Source organism: Balaenoptera musculus, chromosome 17 (assembly GCF_009873245.2).
Source record: "Balaenoptera musculus isolate JJ_BM4_2016_0621 chromosome 17, mBalMus1.pri.v3, whole genome shotgun sequence".
In the NCBI taxonomy this organism is placed as follows: Eukaryota; Metazoa; Chordata; class Mammalia; order Artiodactyla; family Balaenopteridae; genus Balaenoptera; species Balaenoptera musculus.
In genome coordinates this window covers 30,586,491-30,594,504 of record NC_045801.1, presented here as the reverse complement: position 1 = coordinate 30,594,504, position 8,014 = coordinate 30,586,491, and the positions used below count along the sequence as shown (strand labels likewise).

Below are 8,014 nucleotides of genomic sequence, written 5' to 3'. Positions count from 1 at the left end.
AATAAAATAAAAATTTTTAAAAAACCCCAAAGCTAACTGAGTGACTCCTATAAATTGAAGAAGTGAGAAAAAAAAAATAAAAACCCCATATTGAAGTGGGTAGGAGAGGCTGAGCCACAATCTTACCATAAACCACATCCCTGGTACAGCGATACACAATCAGGAGGAGACTCAAAACCCTGAGCTTCTCCCTGATGAACAAAGGTTTTGAACCCCACATCAGGCACCCTAACTTTTAAGACCTGCACCTGAGAGATGAGCCCCAAAACTTCTAGCTTTGAAAGCCAATGGGTCATGGGTCCAAGAGAACCACAAGGCTATAGAGAACTGAGAAACAGTTCTTAAAGGGCTCCTGTGCATAGATTCACCCATCCCAAGGCCCAGCACAGAGACAGCCAACTGAAAAGCACCCAGACTTTCTGTGAATGAGGCTTATTTGCTTATCTCAGAGCATCAGCCTGAGGACCAAGCATCTAGTGACCTACTTAAATACTCTCCTAAAATAGAGGCCAGGAGATGCCATCTTTGTGCTCTCCTTCTGCCTCATGTCAGGTTGCTGTTATCTCCTGGAAAGCAGCTTGTACACTCATCTGGCATCCCAATTTTAACATCTGCCACCCAGGGGACACCTCTAGATCATCTGGCTCTGGTGACTAGTGGGGGTTAGGCTTACGGGTCCCACAGGACTCTAACAAATGGAGAAAGAGATCTTAACCAGCTACCACTCACAGGGCACAGCAGAGAAGCAATAGAGTAAGGTGTCCAGTCTTTCTGTGAAAGAGGCCTACTAACTTATCTTTATAGCTGTGGCCTGAAGGATAGGCTTCTAAGTAGACACACATCTAGGGTCTGACTATAACCCCCTCAGAGAGTGAGGAGTATGGCAGGCACCATATTAGCAATCCCCTTCTGCTCCACCCCAGGTCATTGGTGTCTTTAAGAAAGGAACTTTTGTATAAGTCTGGTGTCCCAGCTTTTGTGTCTGCCACCCAGAGGATAATCCCTTGAGAGCCTGACATTAGTAGCCAGCAGTGCTTTGTTTATGGGTTCAATGTTTATGGTGGCAAAGTAAGAAAGAGTTCTTAACTGGCTATCACCCCAGGTCTCAGCACAGAGAGAGGAGACAGAAATGTCCATATCCCAGTCTTCCCTTGAAAGGTGTATATTTTTATATTTTAAAAGTTGCTGCCTGAGGACCTGGCTTCTAATCAGCCTGAATCTAGGTGCTGACTAAGATGCTGCCCTTTGGATACTGACAGGATTGGGCATACCTCAAATACTGGGATCCACTAAAAATAAAATAGGCTGCTTGGACAATCACAAAGATTTGAGAGACCTAAGAGCTAGGGCAGAGTTGAATGATAATATTCATCTCCTACAGGAGACCACTCCTTCAAGACTGGGGGAGATGGCAATTTTATCTAATGCATAGAAATGCATAACCCATACAGAATCAAGGAAAATGAAGAAACAGAGGAATATGGTTCAAATAAAAAAGATGGAACCTCAGTAAAAGAACTTAATAAAATGGAGATAAGAGATTTACCTGACAGAGTTCAAAATAATGGTCATAAAGATGTTCACTGAGCTCAGAAGATTTAATAAATAAAATAAATTTTACAGAGAGATAGAAAATAAAAGAAAATATTAAGTAGAAGTCAAGTCACAGAGCTGAAGAATACAATGATTAAACTGAAAATACCTGCAGACTCACTCTGCACCTGGCTGCAGCCCCAGGCAGGTGCTTTTTCCGTCTGCCACAGCAGCATTCCGGGGGGCTGTGACCACTTTGACCTGTCAAGGGCAACGCAGCCACCCCGGTACACAGAAAAAAAAAAAAAAAAAAACTGAAAATACAATAGAGGGGCTCAATAACAAAGTAGATGATGCAGAAGAAAGGATCAATGAACTCAAAGATACTGCAGTGGAACTCACATAATCAGAGCAACAAAAATGGATTAAAAAAGGGAAAATTGCTTAAGGGACTTATGGGACAACATCAAGTGGACCAACATTCATATTATAGGGATCCCAAAGTACAAGAGAGAGAAGAAAGGGACAGAAAATTTTTTTGAAGAAACAATGGCTGAAAACTATCCTAAACTGGGGAAGGAAAAAAGGTTCCAAAAAAGATGAATCCAAAGAGACCCACACCAAGACACATTATAATTAAAGTGGAAAAAGTTAAAGACAAGGAGAGAATCATAAAAGCAACAAGAGAAAAACAACTTGTCACATATAAGGGAACCTTTATAGGACTAGCAGCATAATTTTCAGCAGAAACTTTGTAGGCTAGAAGGGACTGGCATGATATATTCAACCTACTGAAAGAAAATAAAGCTGCCAACCAAGAATACTTTATCCAGCAAACTTCCTTCTGAATTGAAGGAAAGTTTTCCAGACAAACAAAAGTGAAAGGAGTTCATCACCACTAGACTGTCCTTTACAAGAAATGTTAAAGGAAATTCTTTCAGCTGAAGTAAAAGGGCACTGATGGTAATAGGAAAACATATGAAAGTATAAATCTCACTGGTAAAGGTAAATATGTAGTAATTCAGAATAGTCTAATATTGTAAGGTGATGGGTTAATTATTTATAAAGCTAGTATGAAGGTTAAAAGGCAAAAGTAGTAAAAATAAGCATAAAACACAATAATTTGTTAATATATATACAAGCTAAAAATGGAAATTGTGACATCAAAAACAAATTATGGGGGAAGACTAAATATGCAGAGCTTTAAAAAATGTTCAAATTAAATTTGTTGTCAACTTAAAATAGATTGTTATAGATATAAGTTGTTCTATGTAAACCTCATGGTAACCACAATGCAAAAACCTATAGTAGATACACGAGATAAAAAAAAAAAAAATCTAAGCATACCACTATAGAACATCAAATCACAAACAAAACAAGCAAAAGAAGAAGGAAGAAATTACAAAATAACCAGAAATCAATTAACAAAATGGCAATAAGTACATACTTATCAATAATTACTTTAAATGTAAATGGAATAAATCCTTCAATTTTAAGATACAGAGTGGCTGAATGGATAAAACAAGACCCATCTATATGTTGCCTACTAGAGACTTGTTTCAGATCAAAGGACACACACAGACTGAAAGTGAAGGGATGAAAAAGATATTCCATGCAAATGGAAATTTTAAAAATCTGAAGTAGTTATATAAGCATACCTTGGAGATATTGTGGGTTTGATTCCAGACTACTACAGTAAAATGACTATCTCAATAAAGTGAGTCACAATTTTTTTTGTTTCCCAGTGCATATTAAAGGTTATGTTCCCACTATACCATAGTCTATTAAATTTGCTATATATATATATTTCCTTATATTTAAATAATGTACATACCTTAATTTTAAAATACTTTATTGATAAAAATTCTAATCATCATCTGAACCTTCAGCAAGTGATAATCTTTTTGCAACAGTAACATCAAAGACCACTGATCACAGATCACCATAACAAATATAAAATAATAAAATAATAATAGTTTGAAATATTTTGAGAATTACCAAAATGTGACAGAGACATGAAGTGAGAAAATACTGTTGGAAAAATGGCACTGATAGACTTGCTTGATGCAGGGTTGCCACAAACCTTCCATTTGTTAAAACAACAACAACAAAAAAAAAAAACACCACAGTACCTGTGAAATGCAATAAAATGAGGTATGCCTGTACTTATATCAGGCAATAGACTTTAAGACAAAGACTGTAATAAGAAACAAAGAAGGTCATTATATAGCGATAAAGAGGTCAATCCAACAAGAAGATATAACATTTGTAAATATTTATGTATCCAATATAAAAGCACCTAAATATATAAACCAACTATTAATAGCCTAAAGGGAGAAATAGATGGCAATATGATAATAGTAGGGGACTTTAATACCTCACTTTCATCAATGAATAGATCATCCAGAGAGAGAATCAATAAGTAAAGATTGGCCTTAACATGTTTAAGGCTGGATAGACTTAACAGACATACACAGAACATTTCACCCAAAAGCATACACATTCTTCTCAAGTGCATATGAAGAATTCTACAGGATAGATCATATGTTATGCTGTAAAATGGGTAAATGAAAAAATATCAAAAGAGAAATTTAAAAAATAACATACCAAAGCTTATGGGATGCAGCAAAAGCAGTTCTAAGCAGAAAATTTATAGTGATTAATGTCTATATCAAGATTAAGGAAAATGAAACAACCTAACTTTACACTTCAAGGAATTAGAAAAAGAATAACAAATTACAAAATTATTAGAAGGAAGGAAATAACAAAGATCTGAGCAGAAATAAATGAAATAGAGACTAAAAGGACAAAAGAAAAGATGAAACCGAGCTGGTATTTTGAAAAAGTAAGCAAAATTGACAAACCTTTAGCTAGACTCACCAAGAATAAAAGAGAGAGGACTCAAATATGTAAAATTAGAAATGAAAGAAGAGACCTTACTACACCAGATAAATACAAAGGATCACAAGAGACTACTGTGAACAATTACACATCAACAAGTTGGACAACCAAGAAGAAGTGGATAAATTCCTAGAAACATACAATCTACCAAGACTGAATCATGAAAAAAAGAACAGACTGATTACTAGTAAGGAGATTCAATCAGTAATCAAAACCTCTAACAAACAAAAAGTCCAAGACCAGATGGCTTCACTAGTCAATTCTATAAAACATTTAAAGAAAAACTAATACCAATCCTCTCCAACTATTCCAAAAAATATGAGTGAGTACTTCAAAACTCATTTTATGAGGCTGGCATTACCCTGATGCCAAAATTAGACAAGGACACTACCAGAAAAGAAAATTACAGTCCAATATCCCTGATGAACATAGATGCAGAAATCTTCAAGAAAATATTAGCAAACCAAATTCAACAATACATTAAAAGGCTCATACATCATGATCAAATGGGTTTTATCCAGGGATACAAGGATGGTTCAATATCTGCAAATAAATCAATGTGATACATCACATTAACAAAACGAAGGATTAGAACCATATGATCATCTCAATAGATGCAGAAAAAGCATTTGACAAAATTCAACATCGATTTATAATAATAACTACTAACAAAGTAGATATAGAGGGAACATACCTCAACATAATAAAGGCCATACGGGACAAGCCCACATCTAACATCATACTCAGTGGTGTACAGCTAAAAGCTTTAGGGTCAGGGACAAGACAAGAATGCCCACTCTCACCATTTTTATTCAACATAGTATTGGAGGTCTTAGCCAGAGCAATTAGGCAAGAAAAGGTATAAAAGGAATCCAAATTGAAAGGAAGAAATAAAACTGTCACTAGTTGCAGATGACATGATATTATTATATATATCAAAAATCCAAAAGACTCCACCAAAAAAAACTGTTGGAATTAATAAATAAATTTAGTAAAGTTTCAGGATACAAAATCAATATAAAAACTGTTGTGTTTCTATACACCAATAATAAATTATCAGAAAAGAAATTAAGAAAACAATCTCATTTACAATTGCAACAAAAATAAATTTAACCTAGGAGGTGAAAGACCTATATACTGAAAACTATATGACCTTACTGAAAGGAATTGAAGAAGACACAAATAAATGGAAATATATTCCTTATTCATGGATTGGAAGAATTAATATTATTAAATGTGCATACTACCCAAAATAATCTACAGAGTCAATGCAATCTCTATCAAAATTCCAATGGAATTTTTCACAGAAATAGAATAAACAATCCTAAAATTTGTATGGAACCACAGAAGACAAATTGAAAGCAATCTTGAGAAAGAACAACAAATTGGAGGCAACAAAGTACCTAATTTCAAACTATATTACAAGAGCTATAATGATGAAAACAGTATGGTATTGGCATAAAAACAGAGAGATAGATTAATGGAACAGAAGAGAGCCCAGATATAACCCCATGTATATATGGTCAATTAATTTTCTTTAAAGGAGCCAAGACTATACAATGGACAAATGACAGTTTTCAGTAACTGGTGTTGGGAAATCTGGAATACATGCAAAAGAATGAGTGGACCACTATCTTATATCACACACAAAATTTAACTCAAAATGGATTAAATATTTGAATATTATACCTGAAACCATAAAACTTCTAGAAGAAAACATAGGTGGTAATCTCCCTGACATAGGTCTTAGCAATGATTTATGGATTTGACATCAAATGCAACAAAATAAAAACAAAAACAAGTGGGACTGCATCCAACTAAAAGCCTCTGCACAGCAATGGAAACCATCAACAAAATGAAAAGGCAACCAGCTGAATGCGAGAAAATACTTGCAAACCATATATCTGATGATGGATTAATATTCAAAATATATAAAAACACATACAACTCAATGGCAAAATAACAATCCAATTAAAAAATGGGCAGAGGATCTGACTAGACATTTTTCCAAAGAAGACATACAAATGGCCAACAGGTACATGAAACAGTGCTCAACATTACTTATAAACAGGGAAATGCAAATCAAAACCACAATGGGCATCACCTTCTACCTGTTTGAAGATTATGAAAAAGACAAGAAATAACAAGTGTTGCCAAGGAGGTGGATGTGTACTGTTGGTGGGAATGTTAATTTGGTGTAGACACTATGTAAAACAGTATAGTGGTTCCTCAAAAAATTAAAAATTAAACTACCGTGTCATCCAACAATTAACTTCTGGCTATTTATCTACAGGAATCAAAAATACTAACTCAAAAAGATACGTGCACGCCCATATTCACTGCAACATTATTTACAATAGCCAAGACATGGAAGCAATATAAGTGTCCATCAATGGATGAACAAATGAAGGAAATGTGGAATTGAGTGGAATATTATTTACCCATTAAAAGAAGGAAATCTTGCTATTTACAACATCATGGATGAAGCTTGAGTGCATTCTGCCAGGTGAACTAAGTCAGAGAAAGACAAATACCATATGTTCTCACTTATTTGTGGAGTCAAAAAAAAAACAAAACAACAAACCTCAGATACAGAGAACAGATTGTTGCTGGTTGCCAGAGGTGGGGGGTTTGGGTGGTGGGTGAAATGGATGAAGATAGTCAAAAGGTACAAACTTCCATTTATAATAAAAATTAATTTGTGGATGTAATGTACAGCATGGTGACTATAGTTAATAAAACTGTATTATATATTTGAAAGTTGATAAGAGAATAAATCTTTAGTTCTCATCACAAGAAAAAAATTTGTAACTGTGTGATGAGGAATGTTAACTAAACTTATTGTGGTGATCATATCACAATATACACAACTATGGAATCATTATGTTGTATACCTGAAACTAATATAATGTTATATATCAATTATATCTGAATAATAAAAAAGAATTTGAGTCCTTGAAATCTGATTCTTAAAAAAAGTATGATCCATACAAATACAATTGAAGCCTGTCATAGTTCATTTCATTTTATTTCACCACAACCTCACGCACATCATTTTAGCAGGTTTATTATGCAGTTTTATATCTCCATTTACATGACAGCATGTCTGAAATCAAAGTAGAAACTGAATCCTGGATTTCAAAACATAAATGCGAAGTTATTACTTTAAGTTGTAGAAAGAATTATTTATTTCCAATACAAAGGGGCCTTAATTTATTTAACAGGTTTGAGGTTATGTTCCTTAGATGCAGAGCCTGAGACAAGAATTCACATGCACATTTTTTTGAGGGAGTGCTCTTCAGAAAAAATCTTTAAGAGTGGAAGTAAAGTAAAGCAGGATAAGAAAGGTGAACAAGCGGGGAAAAGGCAGTAATCTGTGGGGTGAGGCAGCTCCTGTCAGCTGAGGACAGTTTCCTGGAAAAGGCAGGCTGCTGTAAGCCTTTAACAGCGACACTCATGGGACCAGGGAGGTGGGTGCACTGGCTCATAAAGGGGGATATGGGTTGGGCACCACCTATCTATTGCAATCAGAAAGAAGGAACTGCAACTGGCATAATTCACAACAGTCATAATAGTTGCT

The 8,014-nt window shown here is 34.8% G+C and overlaps 1 non-coding gene across 1 annotated transcript; it reads left to right on the top strand.

The window, feature by feature from the left end:
* Positions 1-1,704: 1,704 nt before the first annotated feature.
* On the top strand, positions 1,705-1,830 carry LOC118883910. Its single transcript, XR_005017139.1, has one exon. It is a non-coding gene; the product is annotated as a small nucleolar RNA SNORA77 (small nucleolar RNA).
* Positions 1,831-8,014: the final 6,184 nt, after the last annotated feature.